The sequence below is a fragment of the Thermobia domestica genome, unplaced genomic scaffold (assembly GCF_964235325.1).
Source record: "Thermobia domestica unplaced genomic scaffold, izTheDome1.hap1.1 HAP1_SCAFFOLD_240, whole genome shotgun sequence".
In the NCBI taxonomy this organism is placed as follows: domain Eukaryota; kingdom Metazoa; phylum Arthropoda; class Insecta; order Zygentoma; family Lepismatidae; genus Thermobia; species Thermobia domestica.
In genome coordinates, this window is record NW_027655959.1 from 47,227 (window position 1) to 64,662 (window position 17,436).

Here is a 17,436-nt window from a genome sequence, read left to right on the forward strand (position 1 = left end):
ATATAGACCAAAACAGATTATAATACGCAACAATTAGTAACAATTCAATATGTACATATTGACATATGATATATTGTCAGAAGGTTGCCAACCAACAGTTTTACGAGAAATAAGAAAATTATAAGAAAAGTGAATAACTCAGTGGTAATTCGAATCAATTTTTGACAGAAGGTGTGCGTCACGTGATCTCATCGAAAAGGTAAGGGTTAAAGTCGTTCATGTAGAATATATCTTACTACGTTCATCATTTTATAATTTTTCTGCTAATTTGTGCCTTTCGTGTCTATCCTGATGTGTAGAATGTGAAAACAGCATATTTTGTTCTGACATCGAAATATATATACAGGGTGCAGCAAAATTAACCGTTGCTGAAGACAAGATAATATTTCGTTTTCAGGAAAATATAAACGTTTTCTATAATTAGGGTATTTTCTCTTTGTGTTACGTAAAAATACACATATTTTAACTTCGGGTGTCATATGCAAGCAACATAGTGGTGTGTCAGGGAAGGGGTGTGCAGTGAAATATGCGTTATTTTGAAAAAAAAAAAAAAAAAAGTTGTACCAAAAATGGTAAAGAATAAGGTACTTGATATCAACCATAGGGATTCCGGTTTGGGGTGTCTATGAAAGATGTCCCTGCACTGCAGTTTGAGCTGAATTTGGTGAAAATATGTTAAATAGTTATGAAGATAGATACCAAAACAGATTATAATACACAACAATTCGTAACAATTCAATATGTTACTATTGACATATGATATATTGTCAGAAGGTTGCCAACCAATAGTTTTACGTGAAATAAGAAAATTATAAGAAAAGCGAATAACTCAGTGGTAATTGGAATCAATTTTTGACAGAAGGTGTGCGTCACGTGATCTCATCGAAAAGGTAAAGATTAAAGTCGGTCATGTAGGATATATCTTACTACTTTCATCATTTTATAATTTTTCTGCTAATTTGTGCCTTTCGTATCTATCCTGATGTGTAGAATGTGAAAACAGCATATTTTGTTCTGACATCGAAATATATATACAGGGTGCAGCAAAATTAACCGTTGCAGAAGACAAGATAATATTTCGTTTACAGGAAAATATAAACGTTTTCTATAATTAGGGTATTTTCTCTTTGTGTTACCTAAAAATGCACATATTTGAACTTCGGATGTCATATGCAAACAACATAGTGGTGTGTCAGGGAACGGGTGTGCAGTGAAATATGCGTTATTTTGAAAAAAAAACACAAAAGTAGTACCAAAAATGGTAAAGAATAAGGTACTTGATATCAACCATAGGGATTCTGGTTTGAGGTGTCTATGAAAGATGTCCCTGCACTGCAGTTTGAGCTGAATTTCGTGAAAATATGTTAAATAGTAATGAAGATAGATACCAAAACAGATTATAATACACAACAATTCGTAATAATTCAATATGTAACTATTGACATATGATATATTGTCAGAAGGTTGCCAACCAATAGTTTTACGTGAAATAAGAAAATTATAAGAAAAGTGAATAACTCAGTGGTAATTGGAATCAATTTTTGACAGAAGGTGTGCGTCACGTGATCTCATCGAAAAGGTAAGGGTTAAGGTCGGTCATGTAGGATATATCTTACTACCTTCATCATTTTATAATTTTTCTGCTTATTTGTGCCTTTCGTATCTATCCTGATGTGTAGAATGTGAAAACAGCATATTTTGTTCTGACATCGAAATATATATACAGGGTGCAGCAAAATTAACCGATGCAGAAGACAAGATAATATTTCGTTTTCAGGAAAATATAAACGTTTTCTATAATTAGGGTATTTTCTATTTGTGTTACGTCAAAATACACATATTTGAACTGCGGATGTCATATGCAAGCAACATAGTGGTGTTTCAGAGAAGGGGTGTGCAGTGAAATATGCGTTATTTTGATAAAAACACAAAAGTAGTACCAAAATGGTAAAGAATAAGGTACTTGATATAAACCATAGGGATCCCGGTTTGGGATCTCTATGAAAGATGTGCCTGCACTGCAGTTTGAGCTTTATTTCGTGAAAATATGTTAAATAGTTCGGAAGATATAGACCAAAACAGATTATAATACACAACAATTCGTAACAATTCAATATGTACATATTGACATATGATATATTGTCAGAAGGTTGCCAACCAACAGTTTTACGTGAAATAAGAAAATTAGAAGAAAAGTGAATAACTCAGTGGTAATTGGAATCAATTTTTGACAGAAGGTGTGCGTCACGTGATCTCATCGAAAAGGTAAGGGTTAAAGTCGTTCATGTAGAATATATCTTACTACCTTCATCATTTTATAATTTTTCTGCTCATTTGTGCCTTTCGTGTCTATCCTGATGTGTAGAATGTGAAAACAGCATATTTTGTTCTGACATCGAAATATATATACAGGGTGCAGCAAAATTAACCGTTGCAGAAGACAAGATAATATTTCGTTTTCAGGAAAATATAAACGTTTTTTATAATTAGCGTATTTTCTATTTGTTTTACCTAAAAATACACATATTTGAACTTCGGGTGTCATATGCAAGCAACATAGTGGTGTGTCAGGGAAGGGGTTTGCAGTGAAATATGCGTTATTTTGAAAAAAAAACACAAAAGTAGTACCAAAATTGGTAAAGAATAAGGTACTTGATATCAACCATAGGGATCCCGGTTTGGGATCTCTATGAAAGATGTGCCTGCACTGCAATTTGAGCTTTATTTCGTGAAAATATGTTAAATAGTTCGGAAGATATAGACCAAAACAGATTATAATACGCAACAATTAGTAACAATTCAATATGTACATATTGACATATGATATATTGTCAGAAGGTTGCCAACCAACAGTTTTACGAGAAATAAGAAAATTATAAGAAAAGTGAATAACTCAGTGGTAATTCGAATCAATTTTTGACAGAAGGTGTGCGTCACGTGATCTCATCCAAAAGGTAAGTGTTAAAGTCGTTCATGTACAATATATCTTACTACCTTCATCATTTTATAATTTTTCTGCTAATTTGTGCCTTTCGTGTCTATCCTGATGTGTAGAATGTGAAAACAGCATATTTTGTTCTGACATCGAAATATATATACAGGGTGCAGCAAAATTAACCGTTGCAGAAGACAAGATAATATTTCGTTTTCAGGAAAATATAAACGTTTTCTATAATTAGGGTATTTTCTCTTTGTGTTACGTAAAAATACACATATTTTAACTTCGGGTGTCATATGCAAGCAACATAGTGGTGTGTCAGGGAAGGGGTGTGCAGTGAAATATGCGTTATTTTGAAAAAAACACAAAAGTAGTACCAAAAATGGTAAAGAATAAGGTAATTGATATCAACCATAGGGATTCCGGTTTGAGGTGTCTATGAAAGATGTCCCTGCACTGCAGTTTGAGCTGAATTTCGTGAAAATATGTTAAATAGTTATAAAGATAGATACCAAAACAGATTATAATACACAACAATTCGTAATAATTCAATATGTAACTATTGACATATGATATATTGTCAGAAGGTTGCCAACCAATAGTTTTACGTGAAATAAGAAAATTATAAGAAAAGTGAATAACTCAGTGGTAATTGGAATCAATTTTTGACAGAAGGTGTGCGTCACGTGATCTCATCGAAAAGGTAAGGGTTAAAGTCGGTCATGTAGGATATATCTTACTACCTTCATCATTTTATAATTTTTTTTCTTATTTGTGCCTTTCGTATCTATCCTGATGTGTAGAATGTGAAAACAGCATATTTTGTTCTGACATCGAAATATATATACAGGGTGCAGCAAAATTAACCGATGCAGAAGACAAGATAATATTTCGTTTTCAGGAAAATATAAACGTTTTCTATAATTAGGGTATTTTCTCTTTGTGTTACGTAAAAATACACATATTTGAACTTCGGATGTCATATGCAAGCAACATAGTGGTGTTTCAGAGAAGGGGTGTGCAGTGAAATATGCGTTATTTTGAAAAAAAATACAAAAGTAGTACCAAAAATGGTAGAGAATAAGGTACTTGATATCAACCATAGGGATCCCGGTTTGGGATCTCTATGAAAGATGTGCCTGCACTGCAGTTTGAGCTTTATTTCGTGAAAATATGTTAAATAGTTCGGAAGATATAGACCAAAACAGATTATAATACACAACAATTCGTAACAATTCAATATGTACATATTGACATATGATATATTGTCAGAAGGTTGCCAACCAACAGTTTTACGTGAAATAAGAAAATTATAAGAAAAGTGAATAACTCAGTGGTAATTCGAATCAATTTTTGACAGAAGGAGTGCGTCACGTGATCTCATCGAAAAGGTAAGGGTTAAAGTCGTTCATGTAGAATATATCTTACTACCTTCATCATTTTATAATTTTTCTGCTAATTTGTGCCTTTCGTGTCTATCCTGATGTGTAGAATGTGAAAACAGCATATTTTGTTCTGACATCGAAATATATATACAGGGTGCAGCAAAATTAACCGTTGCTGAAGACAAGATAATATTTCGTTTTCAGGAAAATATAAACGTTTTCTATAATTAGGGTATTTTCTCTTTGTGTTACGTAAAAATACACATATTTTAAGTTCGGGTGTCATATGCAAGCAACATAGTGGTGTGTCAGGGAAGGGGTGTGCAGTGAAATATGCGTTATTTTGAAAAAAAAAACAAAAAAGTTGTACCAAAAATGGTAAAGAATAAGGTAATTGATATCAACCATAGGGATTCCGGTTTGGGGTGTCTATGAAAGATGTCCCTGCACTGCAGTTTGAGCTGAATTTTTTGAAAATATGTTAAATAGTTATGAAGATAGATACCAAAACAGATTATAATACACAACAATTCGTAACAATTCAATATGTTACTATTGACATATGATATATTGTCAGAAGGTTGCCAACCAATAGTTTTACGTGAAATAAGAAAATTATAAGAAAAGTGAATAACTCAGTGGTAATTGGAATCAATTTTTGACAGAAGGTGTGCGTCACGTGATCTCATCGAAAAGGTAAAGATTAAAGTCGGTCATGTAGGATATATCTTACTACCTTCATCATTTTATAATTTTTCTGCTAATTTGTGCCTTTCGTATCTATCCTTATGTGTAGAATGTGAAAACAGCATATTTTGTTCTGACATCGAAATATATATACAGGGTGCAGCAAAATTAACCGTTGCAGAAGACAAGATAATATTTCGTTTTAAGGAAAATATAAACGTTTTCTATAATTAGGGTATTTTCTCTTTGTGTTACGTAAAAATACACATATTTGAACTTCGGATGTCATATGCAAGCAACATAGTGGTGTTTCAGAGAAGGGGTGTGCAGTGAAATATGCGTTATTTTGATAAAAACACAAAAGTAGTACCAAAAATGGTAAAGAATAAGGTACTTGATATCAACCATAGGGATCCCGGTTTGGGATCTCTATGAAAGATGTGCCTGCACTGCAGTTTGAGCTTTATTTCGTGAAAATATGTTAAATAGTTCGGAAGATATAGACCAAAACAGATTATAATACACAACAATTCGTAACAATTCAATATATACATATTGACATATGATATATTGTCAGAAGGTTGCTAACCGACAGTTTTACGTGAAATAAAAAAATATATAAGAAAAGTGAATAACTCAGTGGTAATTGGAATCAATTTTTGAAAGAAGGTGCGCGTCATGTGATCTCATTGAAAAGGTAAGGGTTAAAGTCCTTCATGTATTATATATCTTGCTTACTTCATCATTTTATAATTTTTCTGCTAATTTGTGCCTTTCGTATCTATCCTGATGTGTAGAATGTGAAAACAGCATATTTTGTTCTGACATCGAAATATATATACAGGGTGCAGCAAAATTAACCGTTGCAGAAGACAAGATAATATTTCGTTTTCAGGAAAATATAAACGTTTTCTATAATTAGCGTATTTTCTCTTTGTGTTACGTAAAAATACACATATTTGAACTTCGGGTGTCATATGCAAGCAACATAGTGGTGTGTCAGGGAAGGGGTGTGCAGTGAAATATGCGTTATTTTGAAAAAAAATACAAAAGTAGTACCAAAAATGGTAGAGAATAAGGTACTTGATATCAACCATAGGGATCCCGGTTTGGGATCTCTATGAAAGATGTGCCTGCACTGCAATTTGAGCTTTATTTCGTGAAAATATGTTAAATAGTTCGGAAGATATAGACCAAAACAGATTATAATACGCAACAATTAGTAACAATTCAATATGTACATATTGACATATGATATATTGTCAGAAGGTTGCCAACCAACAGTTTTACGTGAAATAAGAAAATTATAAGAAAAGTGAATAACTCAGTGGTAATTCGAATCAATTTTTGACAGAAGGTGTGCGTCACGTGATCTCATCGAAAAGGTAAGGGTTAAAGTCGTTCATGTAGAATATATCTTACTACCTTCATCATTTTATAATTTTTCTGCTAATTTGTGCCTTTCGTGTCTATCCTTATGTGTAGAATGTGAAAACAGCATATTTTGTTCTGACATCGAAATATATATACAGGGTGCAGCAAAATTAACCGTTGCTGAAGACAAGATAATATTTCGTTTTCAGGAAAATATAAACGTTTTCTATAATTAGGGTATTTTCTCTTTGTGTTACGTAAAAATACACATATTTTAACTTCGGGTGTCATATGCAAGCAACATAGTTGTGTGTCAGGGAAGGGGTGTGCAGTGAAATATGCGTTATTTTGAAAAAAAAAACAAAAAAGTTGTACCAAAAATGGTAAAGAATAAGGTACTTGATATCAACCATAGGGATTCCGGTTTGGGGTGTCTATGAAAGATGTCTTTGCACTGCAGTTTGAGCTGAATTTGGTGAAAATATGTTAAATAGTTATGAAGATAGATACCAAAACAGATTATAATACACAACAATTCGTAACAATTCAATATGTTACTATTGACATATGATATATTGTCAGAAGGTTGCCAACCAATAGTTTTACGTGAAATAAGAAAATTATAAGAAAAGTGAATAACTCAGTGGTAATTGGAATCAATTTTTGACAGAAGGTGTGCGTCACGTGATCTCATCGAAAAGGTAAAGATTAAAGTCGGTCATGTAGGATATATCTTACTACCTTCACCATTTTATAATTTTTTCTGCTAATGTGTGCCTTTCGTATCTATCCTGATGTGTAGAATGTGAAAACAGCATATTTTGTACTGACATCGAAATATATATACAGGGTGCAGCAAAATTAACCGTTGCAGAAGACAAGATAATATTTCGTTTACAGGAAAATATAAATGTTTTCTATAATTAGGGTATTTTCTCTTTGTGTTACGTAAAAATGCACATATTTGAACTTCGGATGTCATATGCAAGCAACATAGTGGTGTGTCAGGGAAGGGGTGTGCAGTGAAATATGCGTTATTTTGAAAAAAACACAAAAGTAGTACCAAAAATGGTAAAGAATAAGGTACTTGATATCAACCATAGGGATTCTGGTTTGAGGTGTCTATGAAAGATGTCCCTGCACTGCAGTTTGAGCTGAATTTCGTGAAAATATGTTAAATAGTTATGAAGATAGATACCAAAACAGATTATAATACACAACAATTCGTAATAATTCAATATGTAACTATTGACATATGATATATTGTCAGAAGGTTGCCAACCAATAGTTTTACGTGAAATAAGAAAATTATAAGAAAAGTGAATAACTCAGTGGTAATTGGAATCAATTTTTGACAGAAGGTGTGCGTCACGTGATCTCATCGAAAAGGTAAGGGTTAAAGTCGGTCATGTAGGATATATCTTACTACCTTCATCATTTTATAATTTTTTTTCTTATTTGTGCCTTTCGTATCTATCCTGATGTGTAGAATGTGAAAACAGCATATTTTGTTCTGACATCGAAATATATATACAGGGTGCAGCAAAATTAACCGATGCAGAAGACAAGATAATATTTCGTTTTCAGGAAAATATAAACGTTTTCTATAATTAGGGTATTTTCTCTTTGTGTTACGTAAAAATACACATATTTGAACTTCGGACGTCATATGCAAGCAACATAGTGGTGTTTCAGAGAAGGGGTGTGCAGTGAAATATGCGTTATTTTGAAAAAAAATACAAAAGTAGTACCAAAAATGGTAGAGAATAAGGTACTTGATATCAACCATAGGGATCCCGGTTTGGGATCTCTATGAAAGATGTGCCTGCACTGCAATTTGAGCTTTATTTCGTGAAAATATGTTAAATAGTTCGGAAGATATAGACCAAAACAGATTATAATACGCAACAATTAGTAACAATTCAATATGTACATATTGACATATGATATATTGTCAGAAGGTTGCCAACCAACAGTTTTACGTGAAATAAGAAAATTATAAGAAAAGTGAATAACTCAGTGGTAATTCGAATCAATTTTTGACAGAAGGAGTGCGTCACGTGATCTCATCGAAAAGGTAAGGGTTAAAGTCGTTCATGTAGAATATATCTTACTACCTTCATCATTTTATAATTTTTCTGCTAATTTGTGCCTTTCGTGTCTATCCTGATGTGTAGAATGTGAAAACAGCATATTTTGTTCTGACATCGAAATATATATACAGGGTGCAGCAAAATTAACCGTTGCTGAAGACAAGATAATATTTCGTTTTCAGGAAAATATAAACGTTTTCTATAATTAGGGTATTTTCTCTTTGTGTTACGTAAAAATACACATATTTTAACTTCGGGTGTCATATGCAAGCAACATAGTTGTGTGTCAGGGAAGGGGTGTGCAGTGAAATATGCGTTATTTTGAAAAAAAAAACAAAAAAGTTGTACCAAAAATGGTAAAGAATAAGGTACTTGATATCAACCATAGGGATTCCGGTTTGGGGTGTCTATGAAAGATGTCTTTGCACTGCAGTTTGAGCTGAATTTGGTGAAAATATGTTAAATAGTTATGAAGATAGATACCAAAACAGATTATAATACACAACAATTCGTAACAATTCAATATGTTACTATTGACATATGATATATTGTCAGAAGGTTGCCAACCAATAGTTTTACGTGAAATAAGAAAATTATAAGAAAAGTGAATAACTCAGTGGTAATTGGAATCAATTTTTGACAGAAGGTGTGCGTCACGTGATCTCATCGAAAAGGTAAAGATTAAAGTCGGTCATGTAGGATATATCTTACTACCTTCACCATTTTATAATTTTTTCTGCTAATGTGTGCCTTTCGTATCTATCCTGATGTGTAGAATGTGAAAACAGCATATTTTGTACTGACATCGAAATATATATACAGGGTGCAGCAAAATTAACCGTTGCAGAAGACAAGATAATATTTCGTTTACAGGAAAATATAAATGTTTTCTATAATTAGGGTATTTTCTCTTTGTGTTACGTAAAAATGCACATATTTGAACTTCGGATGTCATATGCAAGCAACATAGTGGTGTGTCAGGGAAGGGGTGTGCAGTGAAATATGCGTTATTTTGAAAAAAACACAAAAGTAGTACCAAAAATGGTAAAGAATAAGGTACTTGATATCAACCATAGGGATTCTGGTTTGAGGTGTCTATGAAAGATGTCCCTGCACTGCAGTTTGAGCTGAATTTCGTGAAAATATGTTAAATAGTTATGAAGATAGATACCAAAACAGATTATAATACACAACAATTCGTAATAATTCAATATGTAACTATTGACATATGATATATTGTCAGAAGGTTGCCAACCAATAGTTTTACGTGAAATAAGAAAATTATAAGAAAAGTGAATAACTCAGTGGTAATTGGAATCAATTTTTGACAGAAGGTGTGCGTCACGTGATCTCATCGAAAAGGTAAGGGTTAAAGTCGGTCATGTAGGATATATCTTACTACCTTCATCATTTTATAATTTTTTTTCTTATTTGTGCCTTTCGTATCTATCCTGATGTGTAGAATGTGAAAACAGCATATTTTGTTCTGACATCGAAATATATATACAGGGTGCAGCAAAATTAACCGTTGCAGAAGACAAGATAATATTTCGTTTTCAGGAAAATATAAACGTTTTCTATAATTAGCGTATTTTCTCTTTGTGTTACGTAAAAATATACATATTTGAACTTCGGGTGTCATATGCAAGCAACATAGTGGTGTGTCAGGGAAGGGGTGTGCAGTGAAATATGCGTTATTTTGAAAAAAAATACAAAAGTAGTACCAAAAATGGTAAAGAATAAGGTACTTGATATCAACCATAGGGATCCCGGTTTGGGATCTCTATGAAAGATGTGCCTGCACTGCAGTTTGAGCTTTATTTCGTGAAAATATGTTAAATAGTTCGGAAGATATAGACCAAAACAGATTATAATACACAACAATTCGTAACAATTCAATATGTACATATTGACATATGATATATTGTCAGAAGGTTGCTAACCGACAGTTTTACGTGAAATAAAAAAATATATAAGAAAAGTGAATAACTCAGTGGTAATTCGAATCAATTTTTGACAGAAGGTGTGCGTCACGTGATCTCATCGAAAAGGTAAGGGTTAAAGTCGTTCATGTAGAATATATCTTACTACCTTCATCATTTTATAATTTTTCTGCTAATTTGTGCCTTTCGTGTCTATCCTTATGTGTAGAATGTGAAAACAGCATATTTTGTTCTGACATCGAAATATATATACAGGGTGCAGCAAAATTAACCGTTGCTGAAGACAAGATAATATTTCGTTTTCAGGAAAATATAAACGTTTTCTATAATTAGGGTATTTTCTCTTTGTGTTACGTAAAAATACACATATTTTAACTTCGGGTGTCATATGCAAGCAACATAGTGGTGTGTCAGGGAAGGGGTGTGCAGTGAAATATGCGTTATTTTGAAAAAAAAAAACAAAAAAGTTGTACCAAAAATGGTAAAGAATAAGGTAATTGATATCAACCATAGGGATTCCGGTTTGGGGTGTCTATGAAAGATGTCCCTGCACTGCAGTTTGAGCTGAATTTGGTGAAAATATGTTAAATAGTTATGAAGATAGATACCAAAACAGATTATAATACACAACAATTCGTAACAATTCAATATGTTACTATTGACATATGATATATTGTCAGAAGGTTGCCAACCAATAGTTTTACGTGAAATAAGAAAATTATAAGAAAAGTGAATAACTCAGTGGTAATTGGAATCAATTTTTGACAGAAGGTGTGCGTCACGTGATCTCATCGAAAAGGTAAAGATTAAAGTCGGTCATGTAGGATATATCTTACTACCTTCATCATTTTATAATTTTTCTGCTAATTTGTGCCTTTCGTATCTATCCTTATGTGTAGAATGTGAAAACAGCATATTTTGTTCTGACATCGAAATATATATACAGGGTGCAGCAAAATTAACCGTTGCAGAAGACAAGATAATATTTCGTTTTAAGGAAAATATAAACGTTTTCTATAATTAGGGTATTTTCTCTTTGTGTTACGTAAAAATACACATATTTGAACTTCGGATGTCATATGCAAGCAACATAGTGGTGTTTCAGAGAAGGGGTGTGCAGTGAAATATGCGTTATTTTGATAAAAACACAAAAGTAGTACCAAAAATGGTAAAGAATAAGGTACTTGATATCAACCATAGGGATCCCGGTTTGGGATCTCTATGAAAGATGTGCCTGCACTGCAGTTTGAGCTTTATTTCGTGAAAATATGTTAAATAGTTCGGAAGATATAGACCAAAACAGATTATAATACACAACAATTCGTAACAATTCAATATATACATATTGACATATGATATATTGTCAGAAGGTTGCTAACCGACAGTTTTACGTGAAATAAGAAAATTATAAGAAAAGTGAATAACTCAGTGGTAATTGGAATCAATTTTTGAAAGAAGGTGCGCGTCATGTGATCTCATTGAAAAGGTAAGGGTTAAAGTCCTTCATGTATTATATATCTTGCTTACTTCATCATTTTATAATTTTTCTGCTAATTTGTGCCTTTCGTATCTATCCTGATGTGTAGAATGTGAAAACAGCATATTTTGTTCTGACATCGAAATATATATACAGGGTGCAGCAAAATTAACCGTTGCAGAAGACAAGATAATATTTCGTTTTCAGGAAAATATAAACGTTTTCTATAATTAGCGTATTTTCTCTTTGTGTTACGTAAAAATATACATATTTGAACTTCGGGTGTCATATGCAAGCAACATAGTGGTGTGTCAGGGAAGGGGTGTGCAGTGAAATATGCGTTATTTTGAAAAAAAATACAAAAGTAGTACCAAAAATGGTAAAGAATAAGGTACTTGATATCAACCATAGGGATCCCGGTTTGGGATCTCTATGAAAGATGTGCCTGCACTGCAATTTGAGCTTTATTTCGTGAAAATATGTTAAATAGTTCGGAAGATATAGACCAAAACAGATTATAATACGCAACAATTAGTAACAATTCAATATGTACATATTGACATATGATATATTGTCAGAAGGTTGCCAACCAACAGTTTTACGTGAAATAAGAAAATTATAAGAAAAGTGAATAACTCAGTGGTAATTCGAATCAATTTTTGACAGAAGGTGTGCGTCACGTGATCTCATCGAAAAGGTAAGGGTTAAAGTCGTTCATGTAGAATATATCTTACTACCTTCATCATTTTATAATTTTTCTGCTAATTTGTGCCTTTCGTGTCTATCCTTATGTGTAGAATGTGAAAACAGCATATTTTGTTCTGACATCGAAATATATATACAGGGTGCAGCAAAATTAACCGTTGCTGAAGACAAGATAATATTTCGTTTTCAGGAAAATATAAACGTTTTCTATAATTAGGGTATTTTCTCTTTGTGTTACGTAAAAATACACATATTTTAACTTCGGGTGTCATATGCAAGCAACATAGTGGTGTGTCAGGGAAGGGGTGTGCAGTGAAATATGCGTTATTTTGAAAAAAAAAAACAAAAAAGTTGTACCAAAAATGGTAAAGAATAAGGTAATTGATATCAACCATAGGGATTCCGGTTTGGGGTGTCTATGAAAGATGTCCCTGCACTGCAGTTTGAGCTGAATTTGGTGAAAATATGTTAAATACTTATGAAGATAGATACCAAAACAGATTATAATACACAACAATTCATAACAATTCAATATGTTACTATTGACATATGATATATTGTCAGAAGGTTGCCAACCAATAGTTTTACGTGAAATAAGAAAATTATAAGAAAAGTGAATAACTCAGTGGTAATTGGAATCAATTTTTGACAGAAGGTGTGCGTCACGTGATCTCATCGAAAAGGTAAAGATTAAAGTCGGTCATGTAGGATATATCTTACTACCTTCATCATTTTATAATTTTTCTGCTAATTTGTGCCTTTCGTATCTATCCTGATGTGTAGAATGTGAAAACAGCATATTTTGTTCTGACATCGAAATATATATACGGGGTGCAGCAAAATTAACCGTTGCAGAAGACAAGATAATATTTCGTTTTAAGGAAAATATAAACGTTTTCTATAATTAGGGTATTTTCTCTTTGTGTTACGTAAAAATACACATATTTGAACTTCGGATGTCATATGCAAGCAACATAGTAGTGCTTCAGAGAAGGGGTGTGCAGTGAAATATGCGTTATTTTGATAAAAACACAAAAGTAGTACCAAAAATGGTAAAGAATAAGGTACTTGATATCAACCATAGGGATCCCGGTTTGGGATCTCTATGAAAGATGTGCCTGCACTGCAGTTTGAGCTTTATTTCGTGAAAATATGTTAAATAGTTCGGAAGATATAGACCAAAACAGATTATAATACACAACAATTCGTAACAATTCAATATGTACATATTGACATATGATATATTGTCAGAAGGTTGCTAACCGACAGTTTTACGTGAAATAAAAAAATATATAAGAAAAGTGAATAACTCAGTGGTAATTGGAATCAATTTTTGAAAGAAGGTGCGCGTCATGTGATCTCATTGAAAAGGTAAGGGTTAAAGTCCTTCATGTATTATATATCTTGCTTACTTCATCATTTTATAATTTTTCTGCTAATTTGTGCCTTTCGTATCTATTCTGATGTGTAGAATGTGAAAACAGCATATTTTGTTCTGACATCGAAATATATATACAGGGTGCAGCAAAATTAACCGTTGCAGAAGACAAGATAATATTTCGTTTTCAGGAAAATATAAACGTTTTCTATAATTAGCGTATTTTCTTTTGTGTTACGTAAAAATACACATATTTGAACTTCGGGTGTCATATGCAAGCAACATAGTGGTGTGTCAGGGAAGGGGTGTGCAGTGAAATATGCGTTATTTTGAAAAAAACACAAAAGTTGTACCAAAAATGGTAGAGAATAAGGTACCTGATATCAACCATAGGGATCATGGTTTGGGATCTCAATGAAAGATGTGCCTGCACTGCAATTTGAGCTTTATTTCGTGAAAATATGTTAAATAGTTCGGAAGATATAGACCAAAACAGATTATAATACGCAACAATTAGTAACAATTCAATATGTACATATTGACATATGATATATGGTCAGAAGGTTGCCAACCAACAGTTTTACGTGAAATAAGAAAATTATAAGAAAAGTGAATAACTCAGTGGTAATTCGAATCAATTTTTGACAGAAGGTGTGCGTCACGTGATCTCATCGAAAAGGTAAGGGTTAAAGTCGTTCATGTACAATATATCTTACTACCTTCATCATTTTATAATTTTTCTGCTAATTTGTGCCTTTCGTATCTATCCTTATGTGTAGAATGTGAAAACAGCATATTTTGTTCTGACATCGAAATATATATACAGGGTGCAGCAAAATTAACCGTTGCAGAAGACAAGATAATATTTCGTTTTAAGGAAAATATAAACGTTTTCTATAATTAGGGTATTTTCTCTTTGTGTTACGTAAAAATACACATATTTGAACTTCGGATGTCATATGCAAGCAACATAGTGGTGTTTCAGAGAAGGGGTGTGCAGTGAAATATGCGTTATTTTGATAAAAACACAAAAGTAGTACCAAAAATGGTAAAGAATAAGGTACTTGATATCAACCATAGGGATCCCGGTTTGGGATCTCTATGAAAGATGTGCCTGCACTGCAGTTTGAGCTTTATTTCGTGAAAATATGTTAAATAGTTCGGAAGATATAGACCAAAACAGATTATAATACACAACAATTCGTAACAATTCAATATATACATATTGACATATGATATATTGTCAGAAGGTTGCTAACCGACAGTTTTACGTGAAATAAAAAAATATATAAGAAAAGTGAATAACTCAGTGGTAATTGGAATCAATTTTTGAAAGAAGGTGCGCGTCATGTGATCTCATTGAAAAGGTAAGGGTTAAAGTCCTTCATGTATTATATATCTTGCTTACTTCATCATTTTATAATTTTTCTGCTAATTTGTGCCTTTCGTATCTATCCTGATGTGTAGAATGTGAAAACAGCATATTTTGTTCTGACATCGAAATATATATACAGGGTGCAGCAAAATTAACCGTTGCAGAAGACAAGATAATATTTCGTTTTCAGGAAAATATAAACGTTTTCTATAATTAGCGTATTTTCTCTTTGTGTTACGTAAAAATATACATATTTGAACTTCGGGTGTCATATGCAAGCAACATAGTGGTGTGTCAGGGAAGGGGTGTGCAGTGAAATATGCGTTATTTTGAAAAAAAAATACAAAAGTAGTACCAAAAATGGTAGAGAATAAGGTACTTGATATCAACCATAGGGATCCCGGTTTGGGATCTCTATGAAAGATGTGCCTGCACTGCAATTTGAGCTTTATTTCGTGAAAATATGTTAAATAGTTCGGAAGATATAGACCAAAACAGATTATAATACGCAACAATTAGTAACAATTCAATATGTACATATTGACATATGATATATTGTCAGAAGGTTGCCAACCAACCGTTTTACGTGAAATAAGAAAATTATAAGAAAAGTGAATAACTCAGTGGTAATTCGAATCAATTTTTGACAGAAGGTGTGCGTCACGTGATCTCATCGAAAAGGTAAGGGTTAAAGTCGTTCATGTAGAATATATCTTACTACCTTCATCATTTTATAATTTTTCTGCTAATTTGTGCCTTTCGTGTCTATCCTTATGTGTAGAATGTGAAAACAGCATATTTTGTTCTGACATCGAAATATATATACAGGGTGCAGCAAAATTAACCGTTGCTGAAGACAAGATAATATTTCGTTTTCAGGAAAATATAAACGTTTTCTATAATTAGGGTATTTTCTCTTTGTGTTACGTAAAAATACACATATTTTAACTTCGGGTGTCATATGCAAGCAACATAGTGGTGTGTCAGGGAAGGGGTGTGCAGTGAAATATGCGTTATTTTGAAAAAAAAAAACAAAAAAGTTGTACCAAAAATGGTAAAGAATAAGGTAATTGATATCAACCATAGGGATTCCGGTTTGGGGTGTCTATGAAAGATGTCCCTGCACTGCAGTTTGAGCTGAATTTGGTGAAAATATGTTAAATACTTATGAAGATAGATACCAAAACAGATTATAATACACAACAATTCATAACAATTCAATATGTTACTATTGACATATGATATATTGTCAGAAGGTTGCCAACCAATAGTTTTACGTGAAATAAGAAAATTATAAGAAAAGTGAATAACTCAGTGGTAATTGGAATCAATTTTTGACAGAAGGTGTGCGTCACGTGATCTCATCGAAAAGGTAAAGATTAAAGTCGGTCATGTAGGATATATCTTACTACCTTCATCATTTTATAATTTTTCTGCTAATTTGTGCCTTTCGTATCTATCCTGATGTGTAGAATGTGAAAACAGCATATTTTGTTCTGACATCGAAATATATATACGGGGTGCAGCAAAATTAACCGTTGCAGAAGACAAGATAATATTTCGTTTTAAGGAAAATATAAACGTTTTCTATAATTAGGGTATTTTCTCTTTGTGTTACGTAAAAATACACATATTTGAACTTCGGATGTCATATGCAAGCAACATAGTAGTGCTTCAGAGAAGGGGTGTGCAGTGAAATATGCGTTATTTTGATAAAAACACAAAAGTAGTACCAAAAATGGTAAAGAATAAGGTACTTGATATCAACCATAGGGATCCCGGTTTGGGATCTCTATGAAAGATGTGCCTGCACTGCAGTTTGAGCTTTATTTCGTGAAAATATGTTAAATAGTTCGGAAGATATAGACCAAAACAGATTATAATACACAACAATTCGTAACAATTCAATATGTACATATTGACATATGATATATTGTCAGAAGGTTGCTAACCGACAGTTTTACGTGAAATAAAAAAATATATAAGAAAAGTGAATAACTCAGTGGTAATTGGAATCAATTTTTGAAAGAAGGTGCGCGTCATGTGATCTCATTGAAAAGGTAAGGGTTAAAGTCCTTCAT